A 14,630-nucleotide genomic window follows, 5' to 3' on the forward strand; every position below is an offset into this window, starting at 1 on the left:
ATATATTACATAAATACATATTAAAATTGAGAGAACATTAAAAAAATAGAATTACCAATGATTTACTATAATTATAAGAATGTATAAAAAAATACATAACAGTTTCCAATATATTTAAAATTACTAAACACCTTCATTTAGACCATTACATTTATTGAACTATTTCTCTTCACTTCAATTGTTTAAATATAAAATATAGTTTAAATGATCAAGTAACAAAAAAGCTTCTGATAAAATTATAAAACTATTTTTTTAAATGTAAATAAATATAACAATATTAAGGTAACATTTTAAATCGTTTTTTAAACACTTTTAATCATTGCAAACTTTAAAAATAAAAAATTGCGAATCACTTCCCTTCTCTAGTTCCTTAAAAATCAAATTCCCGCTCATAAAATTATTATACCAAGAAAATACAAACTAAAACCAAGTATTATACGGTAAAACAAAAAAATACGATTAAAAATCGATGTAATTTATGACATAATAACCCAAAATTATGTTTTATTAATGATATTAAAAAATATTTTTTAAAAGCAATTAACTTGCCTACGATATTCTGAGACACGATGTTGTTAACATTACAATACGTAAGACACAATATTTGTTTCTCACAATATTTTTTCAAGAATATTGTACCAGAACACCACCTTTGGTTTAGCGATTCCCACTTGTTGGTGGCCTCTTTCTGTTATGTTATGAGAACCACCCAGTTTAATTTAGATATTTAACAATGAGAACTTGTAGAGGATTCTCAATGAGTCTTAAGCTTTCTTTTTTATCACAGAACCCTAGATAGCCTTACAGCAATATCCGCTGTTGGTGTCACTTTTATATGCCAGAGTTCCTGGTATATACCATTGAATTCCTGTTTATTTTGCAATATAATGTACCATTCATCAGGTTGTCAACCTGCTGCCTGTATTACATTTCTTAGTACTGCCCACATGTGCGTGAATGAGTGACTAGCCACATTCATAATGAGCAGCACTCTCACAAGCCTTACATCTTTTGATTTACATACAACAGGGGGGTTTGATCAGGCTTACAAAATATAAGTTTGCATCAATGCCTGAAACTTCTCATTAGAGGGATCAAACTTCAGAAGAAGTGGGCGTGTGACCTACAGATTATGCCCTGGAGTGATAATCAGTATAGCGTTGACCCCCAAAGTTATAAGAATGAAATAGGCTTTCAAGGATAGGACGCTGTGAAGGTCTTTCAAGATTTCTTCTTGATTGCCTGAGGAGAAGAAAACTTCTCCCAGAAGACTCAGTGCACCCTGCACTAAATACACATGCAAAAGCTATCAGGTGTCTTGAAAAGGAAAAAGCCACAACAAATGTGCTTGGCAATCTTGATAATTCGTGTTTGAAGTTAAATGCAGGTGTAGCAAATCTAGGCACCAAAACCTCCCTAAATCAGGGTACAGAATAGAGACTCAAAGAATCTTTCAGAAACAAGGAATCTGACTGGAATCTGCATTAGTAAAAATTGGAGTAAAAATCATTGTGGCAAATGGGCAACGAAAGTGACGAAAAAGAAAGGGCAACTAATGAACTGCGACACTTTCACACCATATCAATACCAGCATTCTAAAACACCTGACACATCAGATAGACGCATCAGTGTTCATCTTCAATCAATCAATCAATCAATCGCATTTATAAAGCGCGCTACTCACCCATCAAGGGTCTCAAGGCGCTGGGGGGGGGGGGGGGGGGGGTCAGTGCTCGAAGAGCCAGGTCTTGAGCTGCCTTCTGAAGGAGAGGTGGTCAGGTATGGCGCGAAGGTGGCTGGGCAGAGAGTTCCAGGTCTTTGCTGCTAAAAAAGAGAAGGATCTTCCTCCGGCGGTGGCTTTGCGGATGCGGGGTACCGCTGCCAGGGCCTGTCCGGTGGAGCGCAGAGTGCGCGGGGGAGTGTAGAAGGAGACGCGGTTGTTGATGAGTTTGGGTCCGAGGTTGTGAAGGGCTTTGTGTGCGTGGGTGAGTAGTCGGAAGGTGATCCGCTTGTTGACGGGTAGCCAATGGAGTTTTTTCAGGTGTCCGGAGATGTGGTGGTGGCGAGGGATGTCCAGGATGAGTCTTGCGGCAGCGTTCTGGATCCGTTGGAGTTTCCTCTGCAGCTTGGTGGTGATGCCGGCGTACAGGGTGTTCCCGTAGTCCAAGCGGCTGGTGACGAGGGCGTGGGTGACGGTCTTCCTGGTGTCGGTGGGGATCCAGCGGAAGATCTTGCGGAGCATGCGGAGGGTGTTGAAACATGCCGAGGTCACCGAGTTCACCTGTCTGGTCATGGTGAGGGAAGAGTCCAGGATGAAGCCGAGGTTGCGCGCGTGGTCGGTGGGTTGGGGAGTGCTGCCTAGGGCGGGGGGCCACCAGGAGTCATCCCATGCGGTGGGAGTGGGGCCGAGGATGAGGACCTCCGTTTTGTCTGTGTTCAGTTTCAGACGGCTGTCTGTCATCCAGTTCGCCACTTCCTTCATTCCTTCATGTAGTCTGGTCCTGGCTGATGTTGGGTTGTTAGTGAGGGATAAGATGAGCTGGGTGTCGTCGGCGTATGATATAAGGTCGAGTCCGTGTTTGTGTGCGATGTTCGCCAGGGGGGTCATCTAGACGTTGAAGAGAGTGGGGCTGAGGGAGGATCCTTGAGGTACGCCGCAGATGATCTCCGTGGCTGTGGATCTGAAGGGGGGAAGGCGGACACTCTGAGTCCTCCCGGAGAGGAAGGAGACGATCCATTCCAGGGCCTTGCTTCTGATGCCGGCGTTGCTGAGGCGGCGTATCAGGGTGCGGTGGCAGACCGTGTCGAAGGCTGCAGAGAGGTCCAGGAGTATGAGGGCCACGGTCTCTCCCTTGTCGGTCAGGGCTCTGATGTCATCCGTTGCTGCGATCAGGGCGGTTTCGGTGCTGTGGCTGGCCCTGAAACCGAACTGTGTGGGGTCGAGGGAGTCGTTGGTTTACAGGGCGTTGGTGAGTTGAGCGTTGACGATTTTCTCAATCACTTTGGCGGGGAACGGCAGGAGAGAGATGGGCCGGAAGTTTTTGAGTTCGGTGGGGTCTGCTGTAGGTTTCTTTAAGAGGGCGTTGAGCTCTGCGTGTTTCCAGCTCTCCGGGAAGGTGGCGGCGGTGAGGGAGGCGTTGATGACGTCTCGGAGGTGCGATGCGATGATGTCGTCGGCCTTGTTGTAGATGTGGTGCGGGCAGGGGTCCGATGGGGATCCGGAGTGGATCGAGTTCATTATGCGGGTGGTCTCCTCGGTGGTGGTAGGGTTCCAGGTGAGGATGGTGGTGGTGTCGGTGGCGGGTTCCGGAGGGGGGCTTGTGTCGGCGGTCGGGAAGCTGTTGCATATGTCGGTGATCTTGTGGTGGAAGAAGGTTGCGAGGGAGTCGCAGAGGTCCTGTGAGGGAGGGATGGAGTTGTTTTCTGCTTCCGGGTTGGAGAGCTCTTTGACGATGCCAAATAGTTCCTTGCTGTTGTGGGCGTTGTTGTCAAGTCTGTTCCGGTAGGCTGTTTTTCGTGCGGCGCGGAGGTGTTGGTGGTGTTGGCGGGTGGCGTCCTTGAGAGCTGACATGTTCTCTTCGGTCTGGTTAAGGCGCCACATCTTCTCGCGGGTGCGGCATTCTTTCTTGGAGTTCTTGAGGTCGGGGGTGAACCAGGAGTTTTTCTTGTGGTTGTTGGTGCTGGCTTGAGTCTTGGCGCAGTCGGAGATCCAGTTTGTGAGGTTGTTGGCGGCAACGTTGGGGTCGGTGGTGCTGGTGGGTTGGTTCTGGGAGAGGGTTGATGCGAGCTGTTCCGTGGTGATACGATTCCAGTGTCTTCTTGGTGGTTGCTGGGTGTGGTGGGGCACGGTGGTCTTCTTGAAGATGAAGTGGACGCAGCTGTGGTCCGACCAGGTGAGTTCGGTGGTGTGGCTGAAGGTGATGTGTTTGCTGGAGGAGAAGATGGGGTCGAGCGTGTGTCCGGCGTCGTGGGTGGGGGTGTTGACTAGCTGATTCAGTCCCAGGTTGGCGAGGTTGTTCAGTAAGGCGGTGGTGTTGTTGTCGGTGAGGTTCTCCAGGTGAAAGTTGAGGTCTCCTAGGAGGATGTAGTCGGTGGATGAGAGTGTGTGAGGGTTGACGAAGTCTGCGATGTCTTCGCTGAACTTGGTGCGAGGTCCTGGTGGTCTGTACATGAGGGTGCCTTTGAGGGTGGTTTTGGGGTCGCTGTGGATCATGAAGTGGAGGTGTTCGGCGTCGGGGAGTGAGTTGTCGGTGTCGGTCGAGATGCGGATGGAGTTTTTGTGTGCGATGGCGATGCCTCCTCCGATGCAGTTGGTGCGGTCTTTCCGGATGATTTTGTAGCCGTCGGGGATGGCTATGGCGATGTCGGGTGCCGAGGAGGGGTTCATCCAGGTCTCGGTGAGGAAGGCGATGTCCGGGTTCGTAGAGTTGATGAGGTTCCACAGTTCGATGGCATGCCTGTGGATGGATCGGGTGTTGACCAGGATGCAGTGGAGGTTGTTTCCGGGGGAGTAGTTCTTGGCGGGAGCGGAGTGGGTTCGGAGGCAGGTGAAGCGGCAGTTGCTGCAGGTGAAGGGTCCGTGGGTGCGTTTCGGGGTGGCGCAGTAGCAGCCCGGCGTGCGGCCGGGGTTGAGGTTGGCGAGGAAGGCGGAGTCGTAGGTCAGGTGGGGGGCGCGGGGGCCAGAGGTTCGGGTGCTGGGCGCGGTCCAGGCACGGACGGGCGCAGACGGGCTTGCCTTAGTCGCGCCTTTGGCGCGCCAGCGGCACGCCCGCTGCACGCGTCCGCTGCGCGGCCTCGCAGCGGCCGCCATATAAGGGGTAGCCGGGGAGGCGGGGACAGCTGGGAGGCGGGAGGAGGGCGGGTAGGGGGGAAAAAGAGCGGGAAAAGCGGCGAAGGGCCTCGGGGAGGCGAGGAGGCCCGAAAAGGCGGAAAAGTACCTAGAAGGGGTACAAAAGCCGGAAAAGCGAGAAAAAACGACAAAAAGCGGCAGAAGGACGGGGGGGGACGGCGGGGGCACGAGGGGCAGCAGGCACTCAGGGATACAAAAAGCAAGGGGAGCGCGATCACAACGGGGAAAGCAGGCACTCAGGGATACAAAAGTCAAGGGGAGCGCGATCACACGGGGAAAGCAGGCACTCTGGGATACAAAAAAGCAAAAGGGGACGCGATCATACACAGGGGAAAAGGCAGACACTCTGGGGGACAGTCGGTACAACAACAGAGCAGAAGGCAGGCACAGAGGATCTGGTGGCGCCGCGAGGGATTATTAAACCCAACAATATACTCTTTTATTTTACTTTGTTTACAGTTTCATTTATATTGTTCATGTCATACATTTCCATGAGTATGGTTTATTACATATACATTTAATAATGCTGTTCTTTATTCTGTTGGGAATGCTTTAATAACCCACATAACAAAAGGCAGTAAGATAATTGTGCTAATGGTCTCCAGCCATGTTTTTGTTCTACACTTATATTATCTGTAAATAAAACATCAGAAACTGCGTGCAAATTCGTGTAATTAAATGTTTAATTTCTTTTCAGTTTCCTCTCCATGTTAGAGGGTGCTATCCTAAACTCATAATCAAACATAATCAGTTTCCAACAGCAATTTTCAAAGCATAATACATGGATGAAGTTCGTAAATTGCAAAAATATTATTTGCATTGAGTGTGCAATCTTTTTGTTTACATTATTCCATAAAGCCATTGTCCAAATTCTCTATATCAATATTATGTTTTCAATTAATCATACACATGCATTTTCCGGTTTGCAATGATACAACATATGTTGTGCCAAAAGATTGTGCACTGTAGTCAGCCACTGACAGAGGCAGATGCGATCCATACCGCTGGAGCATGCATCTGCCAGGAACAGATGTGTTACTTCTGCTCTAACTAGTCCATTATCCTTACCCGGAAAACCAAGGTATGAGTTTTCTCAATCTGAAACTATAATGCATTTCCCTAACGTTACAATGAATTTCTAATCACTGTACCTGCTCCAATACCCTCGGGTCCAGGTTGTGCAACATAAATCCTTCAAGAAAACATATTCTTCCAGAGCATAAGGTAAAAGCATCTCTGGTAGTTCAATTTCGACCAGTGATGTCATATCCTGTGTGGGCCAACTGCCCTTACTTCCTCTCTGAGCTGAAACTGAATTTATCACTTATTTTCATCTTGTTGAAATGTATTTGTGCACTGCGCTTCTATAACGAGCACCGTCAAGTAATGTATATTTATGTTAAATCTTTCAACGACTGTCCCATATGCTTCGAGTCCCTTCTGAATGAATCCATCTTTCGTAATCATCATCTTAGGAGGAACACAATGTGCTGAGAAACAGGTTCCAAAACAACCAAGTTCAATGTGGTTTAAACTGTACTGTACAGACCAACCCAGACCTCCTATACACATGCATGCATGATCTTGTCTTTTCTCACAACTTTCTTCTACATCCACCCATAGATAGGCGCAGGTATATGTTGCTGGTCCATGGTTTGAGCAGTCTCTTCCATACAAACGACACAAAAAAACGTCCTACATAGCCAAACTGTGCTCACACATTTCTACGCATCTACAAACTAGGATCTAAAGTCTAAGGTGGATATTCACAAGGATCTATCTCCGAATTAACGGCACTTTAGCGCAGCCAAAGTCGTGTTAAATTTCCCTCCCCATTCACAAGCTGGTGCAAACAGCCGATAGCACCACTTTTCCCACGTTAGCATCCGCAACAAACATCGCCACGGATGACCCTAGCAACTATCACTAATGAGATGCAGAGTAGGCGTTCCCGAGCAAAAGGCCGCAAAAACACCACTTCACAACATTCTCAACGACCAGCCAGATCTGCGATAAGAACACAAAACAGGCGATAAGGCGCGTTAGCAGCAGGATATTAACACCTGCTCAGACCTGGTGCAAAGTCGGGCCACAACCTGCACCAGACAAGAGAGCACAGCCCATAGCCCCACATGAAGAACAACAGATGCCCCGAGCAACTGAACATGCAGCACGGACACCCAAGAGGGGCACAACACCCACCGACACCACACCCAGGCCCGCAACACCCCACCCGGGCCCATCCCCACCCCTGGACAAAGAAACTGCACACCAACACCATGAATCCCAAAACAAATATTTTGCCTGATGTCGCACAAGCAGGAAAATCAACATACATGCATGGCCAGAAAATGGAGAATCAGTCATACAGCAATGCAATCACCAACACAAAACACCATTCAAACAAAAGCCAAAACATGGATGAGTCCTAGCGGGTCCTCACTGGACAATCTGTAGGACACAGCCTGTAAGACAAAATCCAACAGAAGAAGGTGTGCCATGCACCCAACAAAGGAAAGAGAGAGGGAGAGATGGAGGGAGAGAGCAAGGAAGAGAGACGGAGTGAGATTGCACAAGCAGCGCAAGGCCTTGCGGGCACCTGGCTCCACATGCCAACATGTGTGTGTGTATCGCCATCCGTACACCTTGAGCCAAGGCCTTGGCCCAATCTCAGCACCAAAGCCACATCACATTCTGAAAATGCAAGTAGTAGTCAGACAAACATCAGGGATGAAAGCGCCATTGTTCCAATGCAGAAGGCGGCAGGACACCTGCACCTCTGACCTTGGTCCAGAATGTGGCTGGAATACCCTGAGAGAGATGCCATGGCAGATGGGGATGACTCCCACACATTGCGCTAATGAACTATCTTACTTACCCACACCCCACACACAGAAGCCCCTGCCTGAGGTACCCCCGCATGGGATGCCCTTGACACTCACGGAAACAGCAACCCATTCTCACCAACGTTGCACACACATTCGAATCATTGCTCAGAGCTGTGGCATATCCTCCACACAACTGCAGCAGTACAGAAGAGTGCTGGTTCCACGAGATGCACCAACGCAATGGCAGGCCATCCAGGGCACATGCACAACCCCCGTCACGTGGAACAGTACCGTGCACGTATGCTGCATTTACTGGGCGTACTGCCACTGGCAGTGCTGCGGATCAGTTCCCAGCTAAGCTTCCGCCTTGCCTACGTCACCGGCATCCACCCCTGGTTCCACTGACGAACATGCACATTCGAGTGTCCCGTGGATGTCTACCTATCCAACACAACCGTAGATGAATTGGACTATGACTTGTGTGTGCGCCCCGTGTTGGATCACGAACAGGAGTGTAACCAAGACAGCCGTGCATGGGATACCTTGACATTCTGCATATGTATTGGCAGTTGTGCATGGGAGATTGCACAATTCCTCGTGTGCAGTGACCACATCGAGGCGCTCCCCTATTGGGCTGTGTTGCGGATTGGTGAAACGGTGTGGGCTGAGCACACCTGCCTGGACCAGTGAATGGATTGGCTCACCCTGGTGTTCCTTGAACGCGACAACGACGTACTATTGGAACACATTGCACATGAAGCTGCATGGGCATTCATGGACGAGTAACTATGTACCTGCAGCCACAACGGATTGTCACCCACAGCACAGGTCCCAACACCTTGTTGCATCATGGGGAATGCCCACATATCCCACCACAACAGAAGACATGTCTGCCTCCTTCAGGACTCTGGATGCATGTGCATGGAACTACGCATGTGTACACACACCTGTGCAAGGTAATGCAGGTCCATGGTCGGAGCAACACAGCGTTGTTTGGCAACGTTACCAATTCGGACACACTGCTGGGGGGAGAGTACACACATGGCAATGTAGCACAACATGTGAACCTGCCTGACCCTTTCACCTGATCACTGTCAGCAGAGCAGACAGTCGGTGTACTCCGGTGGCAGAGAACTATGCAGATCCCATGGGCAGTGAGTTGTGCCAAACAACACATGACTCGTCCAGCATGGCAAAGTGGGCTGAGACCATTGCCATCTGTGATGAATGTTGTCCATTTTAGCCTCACCATTTACTGCACCTCAACATGTTCCCATGCTGCGTGTAAGTGTCTTAAACTTGTCCTTGCATATTGTGGCCGTTGCCTCGTCCGTACTGACACGCACATGCCAATAAAGTCTATGCAACTCCACTGGTGTCTAACTGTGATGAGTGTTGATTAGATTGTCCACTTGTGTGCCACAATGAGCATCGTCCCTACACAGGGAGAAACTGACTGACGCATGTACAATGGGGCTGGCTCCCTTTTGCAAGCTCCATCTCGGTGAGCCAGACATTGTTTTGGGATAGGTGCTGGCCGACCTGTACACTTACGTGACTTCAGCAATGTGAGTATGGTGTCCAACCTCTGACCATTTGGAGCAATGTCATATATCATTACAGAATGTGTCCACACAGATGTGTGTGAGTAGGTATGCAATGTGAAATTCTGTTGTCACATGGGATGTAGGACACCACTCCTGGCCTGCTACCGATTTGGTCATTCCCACACACAGCCCTATTCCATTCATGGACATGTACCTATGTTGGGGCGTTGTTAGATTGTTGTTGATGTGCAATGGGGACACAGCTAGTACTCACCTTCACAGTCATCCAATTGGCCATGTGTCTCAGGGATACACATACGCATAGATGTCAGTTACCAGGTTGTACCTTCATGTGCAATCATTGTCCCTACATCCAGCCATACTTCCATACGTGACTGAACATAGTCATGACACATCTGTGTGATTTAGAACATTTTATTCACATTCAGGTGATTGACGGTGCTTGAGCTGTACATGGCCATCCAAGCTAACATTACATGGAAGCCCAGTGGTGGGCCAACCAGAGTCCTTTGGGGATTGAAAAGTGATTAGGAAGAGGGGGAGTGCAATCCGCAGCAGGATTGCTGTGTAATTGTTCAGCAGTGAAGATATGGCAGTCCGTGTCGGGGTCCGGGTGAATGTCACAGAGTGTTCCGGGGGTCAGTGGGAGGTATTGTCCTAGGGCATGATGCATGGGTCAGAACCAGGCTGGGACATGCCATATGGCAGTGATGGATACTACTTCCTCCTTCCTCACACAGTAATTACCATCCCCATCTTACTCCAGGCCCGGCAATTTGCCGAAACCTTATGACTCATTACCATCCTACAAAGCACCTCCGCTCCAGCCAGGCTTTTTTAGCAACAGTACCCAGAGTTAGGAGAACGCGGGCCGGTGGCAGGAGGTTTTCATATAATGTCGCCAAGCTGTGGAACCGCTTGCCCTCTCAACTTAGATCCAATCCCAACCTTTTTTCATTTCGAAAACACTTAAAGACTTTTCTCTTTACCCTCCAAAATTAACCTTTTGAAGTGTTCCGGCCATCCCCCACCTCACTCTTCAAGTAGCGCTTGGATGCCTCCGGGGAGCAATTGCGCTTTATAAATCCACTTTTCATTTCATTCACTCCCCTGATACGGGTTCTGTGTCCGGTGTGTCCGGTGTGTGTGGCGGGGTAATGGCTGCATCACTGTGTGCCACTGACACATCATACTGCGAAGGTGATGGGGCAACATCACTGTGTTCCACTGACATATCAGGGGTCGGAACTGTGTGTGTCGATGTTCCAGCTGCAGTCATCTGGGACAGGCTCAGTGGCAGCAATGGCAAGATGAAGAACTGCAGGGCATTGAAGTTCCCAGCTATCACTTGCTGGTGTCCAGCCGTGGCAGCCATACTTCCAGCCTGACTCTGCTCCATGGTCTCCATTGAGCTCTGGATCTGTGCCAACTCTGTGCTGTCATTGCTGGTGCCTGTCTGACCAGACAGTTCTTGTATTCGATTAGTGGCCCCAGCGAGGTCAGCAAAGGTCTGTGGTGGAGCATGGTGCGTACAGGGGGTGTCCGATATGAACTGTAAGTGGTCCCTGATGGGACTCAGACACCCACGTATGGCATCGAGTTTGGCTGCAACGAGCGCGAAACCCACCCGCAGCTGTTCAGCCAACTCCACCTGGCAACCCCATACACGCCGTTGGAACTCCATGTATTGTTCGGGGGGTCGTGGGAGACAGCCGTGGTGGTGTGTGTTTCCTGCTGTGTGGTCTGTGCAGGTGGTGGGGTCACCTTGAGGCAGCTGGCCTGCCCTGCTTCTGGGGATGGGGTGCGGAGGCTGTCCATTATCCGTTGGAGGGTGTCTTGACATATGTGCAGGTTGTCCTCTTCATCTTCAATGATGGGAATGATGGGCTCTGCAGGAGGTGTTATTTGTCCCTTTGCAATGTAAAGAGGATATGCAGGTTAACAGAGTTTCATATGTATGTTGAAGATTTGCAGATGTTAACATTCAGACTGCATGCCAATGTACATTGTGACTGTTTTGGTGGAGCTGGCTATTTGATGGCAGTCAGTGTGATTTTGGACTACATGACCGATGTGTGGTAGTACCCGTACATTATCATCACACAGTGTCCGGCAATGGCAGATGTGAGTGGACAGTTACTACGCACGTGCGGAACCTGTTGTGAGCCCTGTCCTGTGGTGTTGGTATTGCACTTTGTACCACATTGCCGTCATTGCTGATGTTCTGTGATTGCTATGTGTGTGTGCTGCATTGTGGGGGAGTTGCCCCTGCAGCTCTGATTTCATGTAGCCTTCTCCCTTTGAGGCGGGGTGCCTTTGTATTGTGTGCTTTTCGGGGGCTGAATTGTTTTTGACTTGGGTCATAGGTGCTCTGTGACAGATTTTGTGGCCTGGTGCATTGTTCGTCTGCTGCGTGTATTGTACGGCATGGGTTGTGGGTGCATGTGGATATGTCAGAGTGTGACCTGCTCCTTTACGCATGTGATCCGCACTGGGCCACCTCCATGTTGATTCATGGGCCACGTCATGTTTTTTGGCTGCTGCCATGTAATCGGGCATGCAATGTTACTTGCATAGTCAGTGTTGGTCACAGAGCCGCTGCTTTGCTGGATTCAGCACATATGCATGGGTCGGTTGTGATACTGGTGGTAGGGAGGGGGGCCCCTTTGCGCACATTTTGGACGGGGGCCTACTTGGTGTTTCTATGTGTGCTGCAGTGTGCCAATGCTATCAGGGACACGTTTCACGATCATTGTGGGTGTGCAGTGTGCTACACATAATTGTGCATGTGTGCCATTGTGTCCATCTCCCCCATCCCCCCAGTCCCTGGTCGTTACTCACCCTGTTGCTGTTGGGTCAGGTCGTATCGAGCTGTGTCCAGGCCCCTGAATCCTGCCACCATCTCCACACTGCTGACTGTGGCCACCATTTCCTCCAGCTCATCCAGCTCCTCCTGTGTCGCTGGACTCCCACCTCCAGTTGCCGTTGCTGCCTTCCTGTTGGCGGTGAGTTTCTGTTTGGCTTGGCTGTGCACTTCATGCCAGCGCCTCTTGACCTCCTCCAGTGACCTCCTCGCCACTCCGACTGCATTGACGTTGGTGATGATGGTCAGCCATATTTCCGTTTGGGTTGCCTGTGCCGCAGTGGAGGTGCCGAACAGTTGTTGATGGTGTTCTATCACCTCCGTGACGATGATCCGGTCTTCCTGCGGACTGAACCCCGTCTTCCTCTTCCTCTTCTCTTTGCACTTCCTCGAACACGGGGTTCCTGGCTGGTCCTCCGTGGGGCGTGTGGGGTTCGGCTTGTCCTCTGCACTCGGTCCGGGTGCATCCATGGTACTACGCAGTTTGAATTGGTTTTGGTGTTTTTTTTTCTTTCTTTTATAGTGCAATTTTCCCGCCAGACGCGTGGGATTTACAGGCCTGTGGCTGGTTTTCGCTGATTTTTGTTCCACGATTGGCCTCATCGCATGATTTGTTGCATTCGCGTTTTGCATTTTTGCGGCATGGCGTTGATTTTTATGCTGACATTTGACACATTATCTAGTGAGTATCGCATGCTGCCGGCGCGTTGTGAATACTTGGTTGGCATGGCTAAATTTTCCTGCGATAGGCTGCGATGTTGAGAGTTGCGTTAAGCTACTCTTGCGGTAGTTAACACACGTTCTTGTGAATATACCCCTAAGCTCCTTATCTGTCACTTCTCTCACATCAAATACATGGGTGAGCACAGAGACAAAACATGATAGGAGCAGATATCTGGTCCTCATGCACAACCTTAAAACACTATAAATTTAAGCCACATGACAGACATACAATCTTCAAATCATAGCACTCCCATGGAGCAGCATGCTGTCCATCTGCAAATACTCTTCTGAACCATGTCAGGTGATTATAAAGTGCTATATATGAATCCAACTACTGCAGTGGTTCCCAAAGTGTGCGCCGCGGCACCCTGGTGCGCCGTGATGAGAAGCCAGGGGCGCCGCACTGCCGCGCAGGATGTGGGTCATGGAAATTGCAGCCGCAGCGCAACATGCGGTGGGTTTAGAAATGCCACCTTCAGAATGGTTTTCCCCAAGAGCGAGCTGCCGCCAAACACATACGTGCGTACGTACGCACGCATTGTACGTGCTTTAAGATGCGCAGTCTAAGCATTACTGCCATAGCAAGCTTGGAGCGTTCGAGGATTGTTGTTGCTGACCCCCGTATTGTGCCGTGCCTCATGGGATCCTCTTCACCAGGAAATCGGTAAGTAAGCAAGGGCTTGTAGTGCAGCACCCCCGATGCGCACTTTCTTGTAAATGTGGGATTTGTGCTCTCTTGTTTCTCCGAACGGCTTTTTTCTGTCCTCACCACTTGTTCTCTCATTTGTTCTTCTTTTGCTTTCCACCACATCTCAGCTCCCTTATTCTCAAATGATCTGTTCCTTTTTCCCTTTTCTTCTCCACGCGCTCTCTGGTCTCTCCCTTGTTCCTCTTCTTCTCATTGAACTTATTTGACCCGTAGCTATCTAATTTAGCAACCCCCCATGACCTCAGCTGTTGTTTACTTCTCTCTTCCCTCGCTCTCTGATCTTTCACTTCTCCCTCTCTGACCTGGAGAACTAAGCACTGCAGGACAGACACGTCCCTCATACTTTTCTCCTTGTGAGGCTTCTCCTTGCCATCTCTGCAGGGTGCTGGGTGTAATTCTAGAAACGGAAGCTTTGGAGGTGTTTAGACTTGTGTCTCCGGCATGCATCCCTCAGGCAGGGGACGTTTATCACCTCTCAGAGGTTATGGCAGTTCCCGAACACATTCAGAAAAACCGTTTCTTCTCGGAGAGCAGTGGCCCCAAGAAGGGCGAGTTTGACATTCCCTGGTGACACTAGTGACTGGAAAACTGATTGCGGCCGATCCAGGGGCCACCATGTCCCGGGGCGCCTCCGTGCAGGAATACTTGGGGAGAGGATGTGGTCCGTCGGCTAGACTGCCGACTTTGGTGCTTAAAACCAGGGTTCGAGCCTCGGGTCGCGTCCACATCCTGTGATTCTGGGCAAATCACTTAATCTCCCCGTGCCTGAATGTGTAATGTAAATACGGTGCTCATGTACAGTGCTCCAATACCTTCAGGTCGAGTTCGCGCTATATAAATATGCAAAAAAATAAAATAAATACTTTGATGAACATGCTCTCCGTTCATGACTCCAGTCCATCTGCGGCTCAAAAATGTTCTGCTGCGCTCCCATTGTTGCTTTATGAAAGGTGCCACGCACAGTGCCCAAAGGCTCTTTATTAAGGATGTTATTTTGTTTATTAATCTGGATTTCTGTGTTAAAATCTGTATGATTCACAAAGAAAAAAGGCTTATAAGCGTAACAAGTGTTGGAGATGGTTGTGTTATC

The sequence above is a fragment of the Triturus cristatus genome, chromosome 2_1, assembly GCF_964204655.1.
Source record: "Triturus cristatus chromosome 2_1, aTriCri1.1, whole genome shotgun sequence".
Lineage (NCBI taxonomy): Eukaryota > Metazoa > Chordata > Amphibia > Caudata > Salamandridae > Triturus > Triturus cristatus.